The sequence below is a fragment of the Micrasema longulum genome, unplaced genomic scaffold (assembly GCF_059751315.1).
Source record: "Micrasema longulum isolate JH-2025_06_02 unplaced genomic scaffold, ASM5975131v1 h1tg001688l, whole genome shotgun sequence".
NCBI classification, from domain to species: domain Eukaryota; kingdom Metazoa; phylum Arthropoda; class Insecta; order Trichoptera; family Brachycentridae; genus Micrasema; species Micrasema longulum.
In genome coordinates, this window is record NW_028278866.1 from 3,090 (window position 1) to 26,434 (window position 23,345).

At 32.2% G+C, this 23,345-nt stretch overlaps 1 long non-coding RNA gene across 1 annotated transcript; it reads left to right on the forward strand.

The window, feature by feature from the left end:
* Positions 1 to 6,474: 6,474 nt before the first annotated feature.
* LOC148274312 (uncharacterized) lies at positions 6,475 to 8,018 on the forward strand. The gene is made up of 2 exons (XR_015824324.1): positions 6,475 to 7,212; positions 7,427 to 8,018. It is a non-coding gene; the product is annotated as an uncharacterized LOC148274312 (long non-coding RNA).
* The last annotated feature ends 15,327 nt before the right edge of the window (positions 8,019 to 23,345 follow it).

Genomic DNA, 23,345 nt, shown 5'->3' on the forward strand with positions numbered 1-23,345 from the left:
GTAGGGCTTGCGACCGCAAATGCACGTTCGCCGAATTTAGTGCGCTGTTTGCGTAGAGGTATAATAACTTTTCCTTTCGACGTAGATGTAGCTGATCTAAGCGTAAGACGTCTGTCAGCTAGTTCATCTGGAATGCAGAGTTCCCTTAGATATTCTGGAGCAGAGTTGCGCAGTGACTTATACATAAGCCAACAGAGTTTGTATTCCACCCTCTGTGGAAAACGTAGCCAGTGCAATTCCCGAAGTAGTGGAGTAATATGACTGAATTTAGAGATTCCAAAAATAAGTCTCGCCGCGGCATTTAGTACAGCCTGTAGGTGAGTCATTTTATTCATTGGTAGACCTGCGTAGATACCATTACAATGATGGACTCTAGACACTACAAACGCATTTATTAATTGACGGGCGGCATCAACTGGCAAATTTTTGCGTATGCATTTAATCTGTCTCAGCTAGTAAAAGCATGAACTTATCGTTCTGCTAATTTGAGCGTCAAGAGAAAGGTCAGAATTCAGGATGACTCCCAGTAGTTTAACGGTGGGTAAAGCGGTACTCCTTACATCGGGTAGTGCCGTATCCTGGATCAAATTCTGTCGTCTGGCTGAAGCAATCCATCCGTTTTAGATGGATTAAGTGTTAGTCTATTTTCAGCTATCCAGTTTCCTATTTTCTCAATGCATCCATTAATCAAATCAACAAGCCCATTTCTCTCACTCGGTTAACATTAAAAATAAATCTGCGTATCATCTGCGTATCTGCGTATTTACGTATCTACGTATCTACGTATTAAGAACGTGACTATTTTGAAGGTGCATCTATCCATAAAGCAAACGTAACCACCATTAATTTTGATGTTCATAACGGTGCAAAGAGCAATAATTCGTTATTTGACCCAGAAGAGTGAAAAAACGGATCTGCCTACAAAAATAATCGCTAAATAGCTTTAGTAATTCTTGACACTATTGACCCATTCAGAGCCGGTAGAGTAATGATAGGCACAGAGCATGACAAGCACAGTAAGTGGGTTCTTAACCCGTTGGCTGCATTTCTTATTGTTATTCTTCGGTACGCGAGCACGTAAACTACATACTGTGTAAATGAAAGTAATGTTTCTTTTATTATCAAATTAAACGTTTTCCAAAAATATTTTTAAAATTGTCAAATTTATCATTGGAGTTCTAAAAACATAAAATAAAATATGAAACTTTCTTTTTTTTTTTCATAGTCTTTATTCAATAAAATATACACATTATTACAATATTAATACATTGTAAAGAAAACAATGTATTAAAATATGTTTTGTCCCGATAAACTATTCAATATTAGTTTGTCATCGGGTGCTCAGACATTAGTTTTAATTAATAATTAAATAAAAAGAGCACAGGCATAATACTGTATGCGTAAAAAAAATAAAGATAAAATAAAATAAAATAATGAACAAATAAAAATAATTAAAAGAAAAAAAAAATTAGAAAATAGAGTAAAGTAATACAATTAAAATTAAAGAATAGCAATTTACTTGAATATATTTTATGTATAGGAAAAAGGTTAAACACATGTATAAATAGTGTGTGCTCATAAATGTAATCAAAACAAGATAAAAAATAAAACAAAATAAATCGAAAATTTCAATTCCTATCTACAGTTTCGCTTAAACTTCAATTTTCGCTGAAAACTAGGCAAATATATATTTTTTCTTTAAAAAAAAAGTGTTTGCTTTCTTATGATTTACCCAAATATTTCATTTAAAGGGCCATTTTCAACGAGTTGTAAATAACCCACTATTAGAAAATGGGAATCATGTTGGGGTAGAGTGGGATTTGAACTACGGACCTTTAATCCGTGAGTCCGAGACACTAGCCACAACCACAACCCGATTCGAAATATTTACTATAATTTTTTGTAAAAAGAAGCACCCAAAACATGATTAATTTCACTCGTGTAGTCCTTAATCTTTTGTTAGCGACATATTTATAAAAACTATTAGCCAAATAAAACCAAAGTTTTACAATGGAACATAAAAAAATGGGTTATATTGTTTTCTGAATGTGTGATTAGTGTCCTGACATAGAGTCGGGTACGTCTTGAAACCAGTACAAATAGAAAAATCAGTAAGTAGTTTTATGCGAACATTTTTTTGCACCACAACAAGCCAGGAGGCTCAATTACAGTGGTGAATTACAACACAGAACACCCAGGCTTGAGAAAAAATACAAAAAATTCAAACGTCTTGACCACTACATTGCGGAGGCCGTCATAAATATTTATTGATAACGAGCTAAACCCGGCAATACTTTGATATTGATAGATTTGAGTACATACTCGTATATAGATTAAATGAACATAATTGAAAGTTTAATATCAATTATTGTATTTAGCGTACTTGTTGTACCAAGGCACTTGTTAATGATTGAATTCCAGAACTTAAAATAATGCATTTTCAAATATTGATTTCAAGTAGGTATCTAGGTACTTTTTGTGTTTGAATTCCAAAAAAGATTAAACAAGGACAACGGAGATGAAGAACATTGAAGAGAAGGTAATATGGAAGTCTAGGCATCTACAGGGCTTATGACCTGTCAGTGGCTGGTTTAAGTGGCCACTTTACACACTGTGTAACATTTACCATTCTGCACATATTTGAACATCTATACGTCTTCAATTCTTTCATCTGTTGAGGTTTGTGAAGTTAAAGAGCTGAAACCTTTATTTATGCGGGTGAGATTCGTGTAATTGAATTATTTCAGAAAATACTGATAAATGCGAAATAAAAACAGAATACATAGCTAAAGAAACATATTTAAAGTCATAGTAAAAAAATAAATGTTTGTTTATAGCAAAAAGCACATTTAAAAAAAACAAAGCAAAATACTGAGTAGAAAGAAAGAAAAAAAACACTAAAAAATAAATCTATATAAATAAATATATATATCGATATATAAGATTTGTAAATATTAGGAGCAGAGTTAATGAAATGCACGATTGAATTACATGTCAGTCAAACTGTCAAAGTATTTCTAAGTTCAATTTGCTTGAACAAAACACTATAAATACAATAGTTGTACTTTGGTTTAAACTGTATATTTGAAGTACGCTGGTGCGCGGCGTACCGTCTTGTACTGTTAGCCGATAGATCATAATGCAACACTTACCATAATATTACGTATTGTGAGTACACTTTAGATCCCCTTATTTACTTGTTCCATTATCTTTTGCACTCTTTACTGGAATAAATAATGTGAGGAATGTCGGAAGATTTGAACTTGTATCCCAAAACACCATACTAATACTGAGGGAGCATTGCGTACGTAGAGCTAATAAGTATTTACAAAAAAAATATTTACTTTGACTATAAAGGTATACAGATTACTGTCAAGAAAAAAAATCGTTTCCTAATTTAAACATACGCAGAATGGTTGTAATCCCTGTAAAATGGATGGAACACTTATTTCACTCTTGTGTGGCTGTTGTGTAACAACAATGAAATACAGGTAAACGCCGTTTTATGCCAGGGTTCCGTTCCGAGAGACACCGGCGTAAAAAAAATCGGCGTAAAATAAGGTTATGTGTCAAAATTCTAAGAACGATTTGACATGTTTATTTAATACATATCCTATATATATTCAAAATAAATTATAAATGTATTGAATAAATACAGTTTAAATTCGTTTACAAAATAAATCATTACTCTTAATATAAAAAATGAATTTTTTAAATAATAAATACTAACTCACTAGTTCGTCGATACTAAATAAAATTCTCACACTTTTTTTAATAAAAGCATCCAATTTCGTTTTTTTGTATTGTTTCTTCCTTTCTTGTAGAATGATAGCATAAACTACAAATATTTGAAAAATCTTTTAATTTTAATGACAATAAAATAAAAAATAAAATCATACCTTTTTATTTTTCTTAAAAACAAAACGAAAACTAACACGGAACAATTTAACACACCCAATAGGCTGCACGCGTCCACGGTAATATAATAAAACAACGTGTAAAAGTGTATCTGCTATTAGAATCGCAATGCCTAATGTCGTCTGGTCCGAACCGAGAAATCCTGCGCCGGCACCGACTGGCCTAATTGTAAGTCGGTGTAAATCGAACCAGCGCAAAACGACGTTTACCTTTACTTTATATATCTCTCTTATTTTATTAAATGATGCAGTTGTATTTTTTGTAATCTTCAAATGGACATTTTCATACCAGATTTGGAAAGGATTTTAATACAATTAATATTTATTCTTGCTTTGCATTCATATATACGCCCAATGGGCATTTTTTAGGACGTATTTATACAAATAAAATTATTTTAAAAGAAAGTAGAAAGACAATGGTATAAACACTTTTTTAAACATTTTTTTTGCACCACAACAGGCCAGGAGGCCTAATTACAGTGGTAAATTACATCATTACATCACAGAGCACCCAGGCTTGAGAAAAATTACATTTGAATTTTTTTTTGTGTCCTCACCGGGAATCGAACCCGGAACCTTCCGTGCGTGAGTCAAGCGTCTTGACCACTAAACCACGGAGGCCGATATAGTAGACGGGTAGAGAGTAGGTTTCAAAAAAATCAAGGCCAGTATATTTGTTAGCAGACCTAAGAATTCTGGACATAAGGGAATTTAGAATTATTTTTTATAGCCTTTTTGAAAATGTTCTCGTTACTAATTGTTTAAATCGACAGTGGAAGTAGGTTTTAGATTTTAATTGAATAATACGAGTACTCAAAATCCCTTTGTCTGAAATTGGTATAAGTTTGTATTTGTTTAAGTTGTTCTAATATATTTTTATATCATAAATTTATAAACGCCTGTTGGCTTTCCAATGAAATAAATAACAAAAGGATTTATGGTGATTCTGAACGAAAATATGAAACGAATTATTTATAGATGGCGCTTTTATGACATTTTATTGAAAAATACAATTTTTACGTTTATTTTCAATGGAAATTTTACAAAACTTGGTTTGCGAAAACTTAACTCTATATTGATTGTAACAAAGACAATAACAATATAATTAAGGTCCTTTTCACAAAATGGCGTACAAAACAAAAATAAGATAAGTTATTTTAATCTAATTTAATCTAAATCTTCCAAATCAGTATTTTTGTGTGTATGATTGTTGATTAATTTTTTTTTTTGTCAAACTAAAAGAAGATTTAAAACCCTATGTGGTGATCCAAACTTTGACTTTACGCATAATAACACACAGTTATTTTATAACCAGTTAAGTTTATAACCTATTTTACATTTTCACGTTAGGATCTGCTTTGATATCTCCGCTGGGAAACGAAATTCCAAAAACTAAAATCTTCAATCTCTTACCGCCCCATAAACAGCAAACAACATTATTAGAGACAGTTTTATTCAGAAATGCTCCTTAATAAATCTAGATTCCCAGTTATTCGCATTACCATTCTTGTCTGGCATATTATGTATGTAAGTGCACATAATACTAACCCCTTCACACTTGATGCGCAAAAAGCTCACTAGTTTCACATAAATTTGTTGCAACAGAGAGGGAAAACATTTTTGTGAAGGAAACATGAAAGTCTAGCGATGAGAGCTTGTCCTGTAAAAGATGGAAAAGAGTGGCGCATTAGGCAAAATGCCGAATTGTACAGCATATATGTATGAAATCTTTAGTATCTCAACCAGTGGTGGCTTTCCCCTTTGTTCATTGGGTCAATAACTTCCCAAAATTTGCCACCAATGAAAATAATTTTCTTGAAATACATTATAAAGAAAGTATATAATATTTTCTTTTATCATCATTAATTCAAATATATAAGGACCTATTAATCTTCATGTTTTAGTGATGTTATCTAGAATACAATTAAAGCACGTGCGCTGTCACATATATTCATGTTATGTCGAATGCGCGGGTCATTTCTGTAATTGTCCCAAAGCTAATGTCTTATCTCTAGATTTTCGCATGAGAAAGAAAGAGATGAAACGAACCGCGCGTACATGAACATCGGAACATTTCGCTCAAAATTGGTTCGAACGCGGGCACTATCCCGGTAATGATAACAATATGAAACAAGGAAGATAAGAATATGATTGGTAATAATAATATAACATTGGCATTGGTCTAGACTAGAAGAGATACGATGATAAATAAATTCCTATGTATTTTCATACCTATACTTAAAAAGGACGAGTTCTTAATGGAAGGGATTAACATACATAGGTTTATATTTTCTTGTCTCTTTTTACATGATTAAACACTGCAAACATTTGGACATACTCAAATCGTTTTTGAATACACTAGTTTTACATTTTGTATATATTTTTTTCTCTACGTCATATTTTATTGAAAACTTTTCCCTCATATTATTACTATTTTCTGTATTCGTCATCCATAATATGATGCAATATAAATGCATTTAACTATTGTGTGGCTGTGATGTCACACTAGTCTACATACGATGCAAGGCTTGATATAGACATATATATATATATTTAATTTTGAAGTTATATTTTTTGTGATTTTCAAATAGGCATTTTCACTTCGGATTCAGAAAGTAAATTTTGTAGAACAATGCTGGATTTTAACACAAAAATCATTTCTACGCTAACAATAAATGTGACGCCAATATAACATAAAATCCGTATAAGAGAGAGCATGACGATTAAACCCATTTATTTATTTATTTAATAACGGACATTGTCCATATATACAATTTATAAAGTTTAAATATTACAATAAAAGAATAGTTTAAAACATTTAAAAAAAGAAAGAAGCATTGACAAACATGAGGGACATCGAGACAAGATCAACTCATAACAAAGATGACCGATGTGCTGTTTTATGGCCGGTGTTTGTGTAAAAAAGACAACAGCATCCAGATAAATACATCTACTTGTACGATGGGTATGACAATGAAAACACGAGTCGCGTGTGCTTTTATCATTAGTTTAATCAATCAGTTATTGACAGTGAGCGAGAATGCACGCTAGTTAAATAGCCGACGTTTTTATGATTATTAATTTATTTTTCTATAAAAGGCTTAAATTGTATTATCATTTTTATAAATTATGGAAAAGGAACTACTAAACAGTACACCACTATGTTTTTTTTTCCAAAGTCTGAACGACATAATGCTTTCCCTTTTGATTGATGTAATACTACGCTACAGCACCGCGCATAGTGGATTTTTTTAGCACATCCTTTTAAAAGTAAACTAATAAATATTGTATTATTGTTATCAAAAACATTTTTCACTTTGTGGTATGACATTTTACACTTATTTGTTTATAAATTTGTATAAACCACTTAATTTTTTTAATTACACTTCGACCGGTTTCGAGGTTACTACCTCATCGTCAGGAATTTAACTAACTTATAATTACACGCGTTGCTATTTATATAATAAAATATTGTATGAAAGAGACAGAAAATTGAAAAAAAGAGAGAGAAAGAATAATAAATAATCAATTAAATTTAACTTCGTGGTTAGCGCATTCACCATCCACCTACCATTCTTGAGGTCCTGGGTTTAATTCCTGACAGGGTTGTTGTGATGTCCAAATTTAAAGGTTTTTTAAACTGGACTATTTCATTGCTCCTAGAATGGCGCACCAGAAGCGTTGAACCGATCACCTGACCTTCATGTAACAGTTGATGGAAACACGCTGCATTTGGTTAACGTATGCGGTGCCCTATGCACCACTGGGAGTAGAAACGGGAGCGAAGATAATACGATGATTTTTTTTCCAATTGGTAAGTGGTATTACAATCATCATACATATTTGTTATGGAGAGAATTTTTTTGTATTTTCATAATTACTACCTCAGAGAACGACGGCTTAAGCCGTTTGATCTTCCCGGTTGCCAAACCAGCCGGCCGATGGTAACGCCAGCAGGAAAAGCAAAGTTTTGATTCAACCGTATCTCTTCAGATATCATCATCCTTCATGATACTGAAAGAAATTTTAAAGAGGATAGCTTTTTTTTTTCTTTATTTATTTTTTTTGTTTTTTACAATAAACATAATAATAAAACAGAGTATGAAAAAAATAAAACATAATTACATATCAATGAAATACATATTAATAGAAAAATAGTAAACAAAACAATCCCATAAAGGCATGGCCTGTTCGTGGGTATACAAGAAAATGTTAATGAATTTTTTCTCCTATAATAAATAATGGACAGTTATAATATTTTTGTATAACATAAGAAAGAAAAAGTAAAGTATTCCGTAAAAGATAATGTGGTATTTTTTTAATAGTAATTGAAAAAGGAAATAAAAAATATTTTAAAAAACACAAAAATATTCCTTATTATTAAAGGGCAACAAAATAAATCATAGAAAAAAAGAGTTCATATTTTTAGTTTGAATCCAGGATAGTGCATGTTTTTTAAAAGAAGCTTCCTTTTACTCGGCGTGTTTTTTTTAAAAATGGAGTTATTATTTCTGGAATATTTGTTCCTGAAAGGGTCAAGGATCTCCTTGTACGTTCCGCTAAGAGCCAAGAGCCGAGACTTTAGGACAGGGGTCTGGTCGTGACCGGCAGCGGCAGGTCGTGTCGCGCTGTTCTCAGCCCTCGATACTGTGTCTTGCGATAGCGTTACACACCGCCACCCTCCGCGCCCGGCCCCCGTGTTTACAGTTTCGACTTCCGCGACTCTACTAGACCTCTCAACATAGCCGATTAAACACCTCTGTTTATAATTATTTATGTGTTTTAAAAAACAATGTTTTATTTCAGAATTTTGTTGATTGTTAAAATACAGTACAATACAGAACTTGGTTTTTGGAGCGGGAGAGTAACGGCGGTGACTGAATTGAACTGACTGCACTTGGCTGACTGATGTAGCAAATGTTTTTCGTGTAGGATTAGCTTAATATTGATTTATTTGTGTATATGCTCAATGGGTATTTTAAGGACATATTTACACATAGAAAATTTACACATTGTGGAAAAATCTACCCACTAATGTTAGAGACGCCCGTTCTTTATTTACATTTAAGTCAAGATTGAAATGTCACTATCTTAATATTTATATTTTTCCTTTATCCCTCTTCTTTCCTTCCCATTCCCCCTCCTCTCTTCATAGTATAGTGTTAATTTTGTTAATACATATTTTTTATTTTGTTAATATTTGTTTTTCATTTGTGTATAAAATTGTAAGATTCAATATGTCCATGTATTTATAATTTTCTCAAACTGAACGGTTTGGGTAGGTAGGAAGAAATTGCCTTAAGGCAATATACCCGCCCTTATATGTATACATATTGTATATGTATATAAAGCGTCAAAAAAATAAATAAAATTATTATAAAAAAGTAGAAAGACACAATGATATCTAGTAGACTTTGTGGGAGTGGAAGCGGGAGAGAGATGTTTATAATTAATTTGATTCAGTGATTGTTTGAAAGAAGACAATGTTGGCAGATCTAAGAATTCTGGGCATAGGGGAATAAAAACCATAATTAGTTTTATGGTTATCGGTATGAAAGAGTAAGTTTTATCTAAGTTTTCTAGTTGGGATATTTAATTTTATTGAGCTCAGTAGTTCAAGCACATCAAAGAGTAAGTTGAGAATTTTCAATAGGGTTAGGAATAGGAGCAGGTCGGATTTATTTTGACGGTCTTGAAGAAAATATATATTTAAGCTGGAACATGAAGTTTTATTATAAAAAAAGTTGTGTTTTTTTAAGTAAAAGATTTACTGACATATTAAATTAAATTTATTTCAAACTAAATCTTGCCTAAATATTAAAATTATTTAGATACAAAGTTATAATGAAATGTGGATAGTACTGGAAATGAATTAAGCCGCGCACGATAATTGATGACTTTACGAAATGATTTGAATGTCTATTACGACGTTGTGAAACATGTGAGCTACCAGCGCTAGTTGGAAAAGGTCTGCCGGCTTCCGTTTGACAGAAGCTGGTCAGGTGCAGAGTTTGTTGGTGTGGACAGCCAGGAGTTGATAGACTTCGTTTGGTTCACCAGGTTATCCATACTGATGTTACCACGCCCTTTTATAGGGTCTGTTTTTGATTTCTCTAATGATGAAGTCAGTGCACTACGAAATATTGCACTGGATGTATCATACAATTTCGTTATTAAGTTAACGTCATGCGTGTAATAACGTCAGTCTTACACAATATAATGTGTTGTGTTAAGTAGAAAACGCTTAGTTGCTTTTTCGACGAACGTTAAATTTTTTTCTGATAAAATCATTCGGCGCCTGTGCGTGTTATCGATCTATAGAAGTTGTACCCGTATATTTTACTTAGCGTAAAACCAAACATTTGTGTTCGGGCGGATAAAGAATACAGTCTGTATGAAATAGAACCTTAATCTTGGACAAGTTTTTTAAACGATGGCGCCTCTCAGTTGAAATCTTGAAAAAAGAAATCGAGCGGAGAAACGTGCGCCTCGTAATGCAATGGCTGGTGTGTTCGCCGACCATGCTTGGGGTCCCAGGTTCGATCCCAAAAGGTTGGCGTGACATATTTGATTTAAAGGTTGCTTTTCATTGAAGTATTACATTTTCCCTGGACTTGCACCTGGAGCGTAAGACTTATCAGTCTTTTCACCTTTTCTTCCCCAACAGATAGATGATCAAGATACACTGCATTTGATTCAGTGCCCCATGTATCGAAGTTTTAATAATGATGTAGACTGTTACTTTTATGAGAGTTTCATATACAGTAAAAGTTTCACATCCAGTATGAAGAATTAAACTGTCTGTAATACAATGTTAAAGTTCTATTTAATACACATATTATATTGTTTTCTACATGCGTATACAGAGAGTCCAAATTAATGTAATTTCTAATTTTTAAATAGCATTCAATTCTTTAGTTTGTTTGTAAACAAATCTTCAACAAAGCATCATTATGATTCGTTTGTTGAGAACAAAGCGCTTATTTAGATACAATTTGCATGTTAATATTTTGAATTGGCATTCTCTGGTTACAAATAAGATGTTGCTGCTCAAGATAACAGATTATTCTAACATAATAATACTAAGCTAACAGTTAACTATGCGAACATCTATAAATATGGTTAACTATTAACACATTTCAACGAGCGAGAATTAGCATAGAATGTGCGTCATCGAGAAAGTTGGGACCTTTCAACTCTATAATTACTATTGCGAGGCCGGTTTTTAGACGATCGCTTAAAACTGCAAAAAATAGAACATACTACCATGAAAAAAAATGGTGTTAGAATATTAATAACAACGGACTTTATGTTTATTGGTGGTCAAATGGTCATAAAAAGTTAGTAATTTATTGATAAATTCATCCAAACGTATAAAAGGCTATTAAACCATTAAAATTAATGATACAATATCTACGCAATCTAGATATTATTAATTAAATGATGCTCGTAAGAAGCGCTTTGGTCAAATCAAACAAACCAAAGCCCAAAATTCATACAAATTTGAAATTATCATTACAATAACGAAAAAAATTATTAAATCACAGTCGCTAAGTTGCTGTCTAAATATGAAATATCTGTATGATAGTGACAGTAAACGGAGGGATTCCATGAACTTTTCAGAGGAACAGTAGGGACGGGCCATCAAAGGATTTTAAGATATTGTTTATTTTTATTTGAAGTTGTCCTCTTGTTACTAGTTTTCCGTAATATCACATAAAATTGATTTCATATTGCTTTGAAAAAATGGTGTACTCGTATAGTCCAAAGGGGCGATTACAAGTACAGGATTACAGAGGAGGCAAACAGATTTATCACCAACTTTCTATAAAGTAAAATCAAATTTTCTGTACAAAAAATGTGTATATTTGTATTCGTCGGTAGATTGTAATTAAACAATGAACATGTTACAGAAAAAACATTTAGAAAGATACACATTTTCGTAGAGGTAATTTGATTTTATATAATGAACAGTTGAAGATAGCAATATTAACTTCCAATTGTAATCGGGACACAGAACACAGTTTTCTATTTTGTGATCTGTGACTACATAAAAAACAACATTTTACTAATATAACACATAAGAATGTTTGATCAATCTCTCGTTCTACTGTCATAAACATTCGCAGACTAAATAAGCTTATGAAAAAAATTTATCAGGAGTTTACTTTTTGTGACTCGTACATGGTAGTAATCATGATTTTTAGTGAGTCGACCATCGTTCTGTGAAATTAATTATTTTACTCATAGAAATATTCTATCCCATATTAACTGACTCTCATTTACATTTACAAATAAATACGTACTCGTACACCTACAGCACACAAATGAAACTTTACTGAAGATGGCTCCTGCAATGGTAGCCGAAACGTCGGATCAAATCCAAAATACACGGTATCACCCAAAAAAGATACATAATATTGAAACTTTACTGGTTTATTACATAAACATTTTTTAATAAATGTAATTGCAATAGTATGTTAATTGTTACTGTATATTCATTCAAATAATGAAATAAATTTCACTCGAAAACTGACCTCGAAAAACCGGCTTCGGTTGATTTTCATGAACAATGACCCGACAGGGTATCGGAGCGGATATTAACATTAAGATGTTTAAGGCTGATAATCTCCGGTATGTTGTGACTATATCCAGCACCAGCGTCTGCCAGAAAGGCGCCCAAGACCAAGGCTATCGTCTACTGACCTCCTAACACATTTATTAACAAATATCAAGCCAAATATGCACATAAATCAAACGCCAAACATGTAGGTGCTACATACATCACACGATTCGTTTTGGTGAATTTCTCCTCTTTCACATTTTTGCATTATTTGGAAGTTTGTGCATTCAAATAAGTATGATGTACATAATAAGTATTAGCTTTTAACGGTATAATAATGTATGTAGCATACAAACCAATCTTTTGATATTCTAACGAACCAGTACCTCAATCACAAATGACAATCGACGTGCTAATAAGCGACGTAATAACAATTTCTTAACATGGTTGTTTATCGTATTGGCGACCACAATGGAACATCCGTGAACGCCTAATATTAAATGACAAAATATTTACGTTTCGCGACGCATAATCCTGCACAAATTCAAATTTCACCGTTGTAAATATGGAAAATATTACAGAACTGTAAGCAAGGTAAAATAATTTAGTTTTATAAAGTTTTTTTGTTTGTTCACAATTTATCATGCTATTTATTGCATTTAGCCATAGAGGTAATATGTATATAAAGCCGGCGGCCGCGCCGGCGTCGCCAAGCCAAAAAGTCAACAAAAGCAGTCGCCATAGTTATTGTTAGTAATTTAATTTCCATTTTTTTGTATTAGATACTCCTTACTATTTTACAAATGCAATATATTGTATGATTTTTTAAAAATAAACGCCGATTTTAATTTCGATAATATAACTATGTATCAAATATGTCACTTTGACTGTAATGTAAGTAAAATGTAACATTTCCAGTAATTAAGTTTATTATTAATCTTGATAGTGATGTAATGTGTCAGGAAAGAAACTTGATCTACATAGATTTAATCATTTATAGCCGTGAGAAGATTAAATATGTAATTCTAATCTATTTATTGGTCACCATACAATTTATTACCCAAGAAACATTATAATTTCTTGTATCGAAGATATCTGATATGTTCATAATTATTTTGCCTATATAAAACGACTTCAATTTAAAACAATGAAAATAGTCATTATTTAAAACATAATTATTCATCATAATTTTTTTCATCATTTCCTTTCCGCACCTAATGGATAGAGCACTCTATTGGTACACCGATCAAAGTGTATCTTGATTATTTTTGTTGCAAGATGATCAGTTTTACGCATCAGGTACTAGTCCAGGGACTATGAAATATTCTAGTGTAAAAACACCTTTCAAAATATTTTTTTCATGTCAACCATGCCGGGAATCGAACCCGAGACCTCTTGCATGGTCGGCAAACGCGCTGACCACTATACCAAGAAGACGACATAATTATACAGGAAATAATCATTATTTCCATGTATAGAAAAAAAAAAAAAAAAATTATACAACAAACAGTATGTACAATATAAATTGTCCATTTCTTTGTATATTCGTGTAGGACACCCATGCACACATCAAAAAAATGTTTAAATTTAAGAAAATAATTCAAATGTTTCGTTCTGTGGTCCCGTGGATAGTGTCTCGGACTCATGGCTCAAAGATCCGTGGTTCGAATCACATTCTACCCCTACTTGATTCTCATTTTCTTATGGTGAATTATTTACAACTCGTTGAAAATGGTACTAAAAATGAAATATTTTGGTGAATCATAAGAACACAAATATTTCTTTAAAAATAAGAACTTATTACAATAAAAGCAGAGGCGTTGTTTTGTGGTCGGTGTTTGTGTGAGAGGGACTTTCACAAAATAATAAAATCGTTCAATTAATCGGCTAATGACAGTGAGCGGGAGTGTATGCCAGTTAAGTGATCAGCGTATTTGTGATTTTTTTCTTATTATGCTATAACAGACCTAAATTATATTATAGTTTTTATTTATTATTGAAAAGGAATTATAGGAATAAAATAAAAAAAGGATAAATTTAACAAATGCAGAATATAAGAAATGAAATGGATGCACATTAAAATACTTATTAATTAAATATGAGCTCCTCTCAATATTTCTATGACATTTGACCTTAATTTACGTTTATTGTCTAGAAAAATATTGACCTTGGTAATCCTATAGTTTTATTGCTAGCGTATTCAAGGTATTGTAAAATGTTTTCAATAGTTTGTTCGACGCGTTTTCTGTGTAAAACAGAAGATTTTGTCTTGTCGGTCTAGAGGGCACACAAGATGTACAAAGAATACTAAAATTAAAACCCACTTATCCGCGAGACCGGCTTGTCAGCAGATTATTATTTTTTAACAGAGATGTATGTAAAATCCAAATTATTTAACTGCACCGATGTAAACACTAATGCAGCAAAATTCGTGCATTGATTGAATATGCAACTTATTTAAAAATATGATTGGAGCCAATGCTAGTGATATCTTCAATTTGAATAATACAAAATTCAAAAGGGAAATCAGCGACAGCATGCAGGCATTGCCACCGTGGGTGAGTAGTGACGGGTAAATACAATATTACTTTTTAATTTTACTACAAATTTACAATGGTAAATATGTACAGACATTTTATTTATGGTTATACAAATTCAATTCTTGTGTAATATACATTTAATGACAATACATTACGTATGTTGATAATTATAAGTTTGAAATCATTTTAAAGCTAGTTTTAAGTATCTAGTATATTATAACCTTATTATTTTATAAGACTATAGATTTCAGTAAATAAATATATATTAAAAAAATTTAAAACCAGTTGTATAATAATCAATGTAAATATTAAAAAAAAAAATATATATATTTATTTATCCACCTACGTACAAAAAAACAAAGAAAAATCAGATGTGTATGGATGGCTATAAAAAATAAAGAAATGTCAGCTTTTCGTTATTTTTATTCTTAAATAAAAAAATAATGCTTCCTTGTGATATGTTTTTTGAAATTTATTTTTCATTTAAAAGTAATGGCTCATTAAGTTTTAACGTAGTATTTTGTGTAATAAAAATAAACAAGAAAACAAGTTTTATTAGAAAAATGTTAAATAATAAAAGTGCGTACCCCTGCGGAGAAATAGCATGATGGTAGTATTTATTAAAAATAAATAAATCATTAAACCATCATTTGGAAAATTAACAGCGAGTAATAAGTAAGAAAAACTTTAAATTTCAATGAATTTTCTAATCATTTTGACCCTCGACGCGAAACCGGTACATAATTAAAAAATCAAATTTAAGTATTTATGTTATGCCTTAAATTAAAAGTAATTCATATAAAATTAGAAATTACGTTCACGCTTTATTTTTAAAAAGCGACGTGGGTAGCCTGCTTATGTATCACCATAAATACCCCTCTGTTAAGGTACCGACTTTTATATCAGATTAAGATAATTGAATTCAGTTATCGTTTTTAAAATCGTGAATTGAATTGACTTGCAATAAAAATGGAGGATAATTTGACAAACACCATTACTAGTTTTATGTTCTATACGTGTTCCTACACAGGTGGTGTATTTGCCACCCATTTTGACTAGTTTTAGTAAGTAACAAACGACGATAACACTCGAACAACACTTCAATCAATTTTTTTGCATTGTAATAATAAATAAACGCCCGTTCTAGGGGCCTTAATTTTGTCAAGTTTTTTTTTGTTTCTTCTTCTTTCTCTTGGGTCGTATGACCTGTTTGTGACGGCGGGCTGTCCTGTCTCCTATCTTTCATGCGGTGCACATTCAGCACACCGCCTTCTGCTTCTTCCTCACCTTACTATGTCTTCAACACCACAGGAATACCTTTCCGTTTCATTTCTGATCCAATCACTAGGAGATCTGCCTGCAATGGAGCGGATTCTGCCGCTCTGAGAAAGCTTTTTGTCCTGTTGGCTGTTGGTGTCGGCTCTCACATTCATCCCGCAGGTCACGACGAGTCTTACGCATGTATTGTATATCCTGACCTTACTTTCAGTTAGCATGTGTTTGTTTCACCATATAGTGTCAGCAAGCAGCCAGCTTATATAAATGTCTGTACCTTAGGGGATAAAATTCGAGACCCCACTTTTTGCCGCTTTGAAGTTAAAAATGCAGATATCATCTAATATTAATAAGCTATTTTATATGTTAATAAAATACCAAAGTCCATTTAATTTGTGAAAATGTTTTTTTAAGTTGAAATAAAAATCTGATAACTTTGTTTTAATGCTAAAAAAATCAGTAGTCCCAGATACGCAATTTTAATGTTTTGTACTTGGTTGCGCGAGTGGTTGGTGGGATTGAGTGGTTTGTAGCTGGATGGACCGCCAGTGGATGAAAGTCCACCTATCCTACCGATCCTGTGATCTCCAAACTTTCAATGCATGTTTATTCTCCTCGTCTCTATGGCCATGGGTAGCTACGGTTGCTATGAGAACAATTTTTCATATCCATAACAACCAACATCAACAATCACACATTTTCTCTTCTTGATAATTTCTGTCAACTACCGCATGTTTATAATTTTATCTGCCCGCATCTGATCACCATTACATATTCTGACCGCCGCGCCGCTCCGCCACATTTATCTTTATATTTCGCAAATAACTATAGTAAAAGTGCCGTGTTCACCAAAAAAAGAAAAAACTACCCAGAAGCCAGGACTTGGAGATATCATCCGGATTCCTGTCCCTGATTCCCTTTCCGGTCTTCCTAAAGGTAGGATTTTTGTTTGCTGTGGTTTGTTTTGGCGGCATACTGTTCTTTTCCGCATCTGCCATCACCGCGCAAACGCATCTTTTATTTCCCCTCAAAAATTAATATAGATCATCGATTCAGTCAAATAATACTCACGCAAAATTATAATCGACACCCCAGTACTTTTATTGTTGTTTATATGATATGTTGAAATTATCGCTTGTTTATGTTCATAGAACTAATTTTGTGGACAAACATTTTAACTAATGTGAGTAAATGGCCAGTTATCAACTTTTTCAAGGATTTGCTAAAATATTTGACCACAAAGTTAATGCTTTAAACAAAAATAATATTTTATCGGCAAGTCCTGCATTAAAAGCAAACCATTGAAAAAGTCGGTAAGTGGATATAAATAATATATATTTATGAACATTAATTGAATTTATCTCATTTCATTACAATATTTGAGTTTGTCCAAATGTTCGTAGACAAAATACTGGATTTCACCTCCTCGGGAGTCATTAAGATAAACACATAACAACAGGGATGGAAAATTCCTTAAATAAGGGAATTTGGGCGAATTGGTGAATGTTACACAGTGCCTAAAGTGGCTACTTAAACCAGCCAATGACATGTCATAAGCCCTGTAAATGAAATGCCTAGACTTCCATATTCCCTTATTTGAGGTATTCTCCATCCATGTTGTTATTTGTTTATCTGATTTCGTTTAAAAGTTACGCTGTTTTAGAAATTGCAGAATCACAAAATGTTGGTTCCTGTTAAAATTTCATTTGATCAATAGATTTTTTCATAGATGTGACTCCCGCGGTTTATCCTTTGAGGTACAGATTTGCATTTACGTTTTTAAAAACAATAAAAATAAAACGAAATGTAAGAATAAGATGCCATGCAGTAAAAATCATTTGTTGAAATGTACACTATCCGTCGTAAATTGGCTTGTAAGCTATTTGTGGAGACCGTGCGTCTAACCAGGAAAAGAATTTAAGAAGATGTAAGGGAGTAAGCAATCAAGAGAAATGGGTTAAGGCTTTTTGTGAAAACCATATGCTTCAACTAAGGAGGAGACATGTTAATGATGGATTTACAACAACAACAACAACAAATCATCACGCCGTTTCCCCTTAAGGGTAGGCAGAGAGAACAGAACGCCACATCACTCTATCTTTGCACACAGATCTCTACATTCATACATCTTCTCATGCACGCGCGCCGATTATTCCGACTTTTGACATGTCCATCTTCAAGTATTGGTTAAATTTGGTCATGCCATGTCTTTCTCGGTCTTCCTCTATTTCTGCATCCATCAACATTCGCATTGTAAATATTCCTAGCCGTTCTTTCGCTGTCCGTTCATTCTACATGTCCAAACCAGCGCAGAGCTCCTTTCTTGATTATGTCGATAATGCTTTGCGATAATTCGATAGTGTCGATAGTAAATTTATAGTCTCTAAAATTATCTACGAAATTAAAGTCTATTTTGAATATAAAAAAATGTTTTATTATTCGTCCTTATACAGGGTGTTCTTTAAACCCTGTCACATCCGAAACCACGATGATCAGTATGGGCAAGAAGACAAATTAGCATAATAAAAAAATATTTAGAACAAAGAATTTCTTTAAAAATAAAATATGAAAAAAAAAAATGTTTGCTTTTTTGTGCAAGGGAGAAGCGAAGGGGGCGTGGCCGCGAGGTCGGTGGTGTATCAGACTCCCCCCTCCCTCTCCTCGTTTCTCCCCTGCAGAAGTAAGGAACGATTTGCTTTTTTTGATATTTAAAAAAAATATATATTCTTTCTAAAAAAATATTTTAATGTGCCAATATCGTGATTTCGGATGTGACGGGGTTTAATGAATGAAAACCCTGTTTAGACGTCGGAGAATGTATTAAATGATATTTATTAAAATATGCTTGTTATTTGTTATTCCGAACCGCATTCTGCGGAGCATTATTAATATCGATCGGTACAGATAAAATATAAACGTAGGTGCATAATAAATTACGTGAGCTCGGTATGAGTTCAGACTGTATAACAATAGATTATCTACTTTAGAAATAGAGTCTGGCAATATTGTGTCTTGTCAACGTATCAAGTCGACAACGGAGTCGATATCTACATAAGGCATAATGTATCGACTGAGTGAAGTTGTCAACTGTATCTGTCAATCAGTAAGGTAACATATTTCGTCTAGCCTAACGGTAGTCAACAGGGTATTAAATAACGTTCAAGGAACATTGCCATTTTACTTGGTATTTAGATGTAACAATAGGACCGAATAGAGCACAGAATCTCAAAGTTTCACTATACTTACTTCATTATTTTATTTTATTTTTATTTTTATTTTTATTTATTAAGGAGAAACAACAGTTGTTATATAAGAATACAAAATGTAAAAAATAGTACATACATCCAGTTAAAGTTTTCCACAAATATAATGAGAGAACATGTTACACAGTAAAGAGAAAAATAATATATTATATAAGACATGAGAGAAAAAAAAAAGAGCTCGTAAGAAGGTTAAGGGATGAGAAAATAGAGTGAAGGAGTGGAGAAGAGAGATTTTCATTGACCAATTCAAAATTTCTAAATAATAATAAAATAAAATAATTTAAAGGAATATAAACTTATTACACACTGACAAATGTATCATTTTACAGTGTTTCAAAAAGTCACAAAATTTTGTATTAAAAATAACTAAATGGCGACAAAGTAAATTAAATTTGGAGCAGCTACGATAAATAAACTATGTTTAATTTAACTTCTTTTTTGCACGCAAATTTCATGAACTTTATTGTTTTCTTTTAGTGGCGTGAAAGCAGTCCGGATATGACAAGAAAGTGTATAAGTAATCATAAAAAACTAATAAAAACAAAATTCCTTGTAAATATTAATTCATTTATTCTGCTTTTAATTTTATTTATAATTTTAAAACTGCCTGCCTTATTTATATCATGAGCTAATTATTTAGGTCTAAAAGAAAATGGTTTCAAAATTATTTTTTTTTGGTAAATCATAAGAAGATATGTACTCTCATTTCTATTCATTCAGTTTACGGGTTGTTTAACCCATCACGTAATGCAGACTACAATTGTCAAATAAATAAATAAACAATATAATAAACAAATAAAAATTAAGCATAATTTATGGTTCTATTTATGATGATAATCCATTTCTGTTTTGCAATATAATGGCTTTTTAAAGTGTCGATATTAAGTTCTGGTGCCTAACTAACGTTCAACTAAAATGATTAGGTACGGCAGCGATGTTTGTATTTAAATTCGATTTTAAATTAAGTTCATTTTAATGCGATTCTATGATAAAAGCTTACGTGTCAAACAACAAATAGAAAAAGAGATCCTTTCTGGCTTTGTATTTTAAGATCAGTTCAGTAGGGAATGAAAATTTCTTCAGGTAACTGACGAAATCTACCATTTTTATTTGAATAAATTGCCAACAAGTCCCTAAGAGATTTGTACAATTTCTTTGAATGGTTGACCAATTTTCTAAAATTATAAATTTGTATGTCATTACTTAATATGTCAATAACTATGCTTATATTTGCTCATTTCTAATTAAGTATTAATGAAGAAACCATAATTACTTTCTTAAACGTTTTTAAGACGTTCAATGCGGGTCAATTAAATGCTTATTTTTGGTGCATAGCAAGATAATTTACATTGCGTCAAGGCAGGTAAACTTATGAACTTTCATTTAATAATAAACTTTTTATTCACTTACGCTTTTATACTCGATAAAAAAAGCATTTATTACCGAAATAAAATACAAATGATACTTAAATCCACAAATTTAAAGATGTGAGTCTAGGGATTACGTAATATTGTAGTATAAAAATATTTTTTTTATAAATTGTTCATGTACCTATACTATATTAAACCCAAGATCTGTCTTGCCTAAAATAAGGTCTTTATATGCATTGAACGTTTGTAACAATCAGTAAATTTATCCACATACGATGGTGAATAAGCTACAGCATTGTTAAATAAAATGCAGCGTATCTCGATCATCTGTGCCAGTTCAAGCTAATATTATATGCCGACCTTCCCAAGAATCGAACCCGAGACCTCAAGCGTGGTGGGTGAATGCGCCAACCACTGCGCTACCAGGCGCATTTTTACCTGAGAGCAGCCATCGAATCGAAAGAACTCGTACATAATTCTGATCCTATTACACATATAGACCTGTATTCTTAATCCGTTCGGACACAGCCGATATTATAACGACATACAATAACGATAACCATTGGTGTTTATCAATTTCTCGGGTAGAAATAATAATAGCTTATAATCGCAGAATAGGCAATATCACTGTTCTGATTTTACAACCCGTCAATAGTATGACTATTGGACAAACGTTCCAATTCTCGAAATGATTACATTGATTATCATGGTCGCAATTATTCATCGGGAAGCGATATGGCCGATAGAGTCAAGATCAAGGACAGAATACTGCGGCAGCGAGATCGTGATCATGTTGCATGCTGGCCTTTGAGCATCAGACTGAAGTCTACATTATATGGATCAGAAAAGTGAACAAGAAATCGGTAAGATTTCGATTTAAAACCGACGTTTAGTAAAATGCACTAATTGAGGAAAATTTCGAAAGCGAATAAGTTAATAAATCTATAGAGCAATATTATTGTCATCTTTCCGCACCAGGGGAGATATTCCAAACACTCTCGCATCCAAAGAAAAAGCTTTTATCTCGCATAGCTACCTACAAAATACGCTTGATAAAAGTGTTTTCTGCAACCGCGAGAGCGGTTCAGAATAGCAACGCAGGGCCGTGATTACAAGCGCTATCCTCATCGGCACACATCGATACGGTATAAAGTAAAATCGATATTTATGTATGAAAATGTGCACATTTGTATGAAAATTTAAAGTATCTTCGTCGGCAACCTGTAATTTAACATATTAATAAAAACAACGCATACATATTCTATTTTTCGTACATACTTAATTTTATCCCCAAAGTGAAAAGTTCAACAATGTTTTGAGTATGTCCAAATGATCTCACCCGCATGATAAAGGTTTCAGATCTTTTACTTCACAAAAGTCAACAGATGGAAGAGTTGAGAAAATGTGGATGTTCAAACATAGGCAGACTGGTGAATGTTACAGTGTGTAAAGTGGCCACACAAACTAGCCAATGACACGTCATAAGCCCTGTAAATGCCTAGACTTCCATATTCCCTTCTCAAAAACGTTTTCCCTGTCTGTTGCAACAAATTGAAATTAAGTTTCCTTTATGAAAAATATAACATTTGTATTTATGTTCAACAACAGGTTACCGACGAGTTTTAGTTCAAATGTACACATTTTTGTACATAAATATCGTTTTTACTTTATACCGTCTCGATATGTACCATTGAAGATAGCGTTTGTTATCGCGGCCCTGGGCACTGCATTGAAACATTACTTTTTAAAATTAAATTAATTTAAAACGACTTACAGTTCTGTAGCTACTGTCGTGGATTCGTGAATGTCTGAGGTTCGAACATGATGGTGGTAAAAAAAAGAGTTATTTTAAAACTGCCATTCTTCGAAAATAGTTTCACATTATAAAAATGAACTTTTTTTTAAAAGGCTGAAACCGTTTTAAAATTATTACTGTATAGAAAAACTACTCGGTATATTTAATCAAACCGTTTCTAAAAATAACTAACAGTTGAAAGGTGTTTGAAAAGGAACCTTTTTAAATTAATAAAAAATACTTTTTCTTCATAAATACATTAATGAAGAAAAAAAACTCGAAAAAAAATTTTAAAATATGTATTAAACAACCAATAAATTAAATACATGCACATTGTTATTATTAGAGCATACGTAAGAATATGTTTGTGTGCCCTTTTTCATGATAAATATATATATATATATATATGTATATATATGTCAGCCAACTATCTCTATATCACCAAACATAGATCACAATAGCCTCAATAAAATAACGTAAGAGAAGATCTTCTCAAATTAATTAGTCAAGTGTGAAGTTGGCTAGCAACCAGCAGCCATTATGCTCCAGAAAGAGGTGTAGGATTTAGTTTGTTGAGAGGGTTGGTTAGAGCTTCTACCACAGTTAGAGATTGACAGAGAAG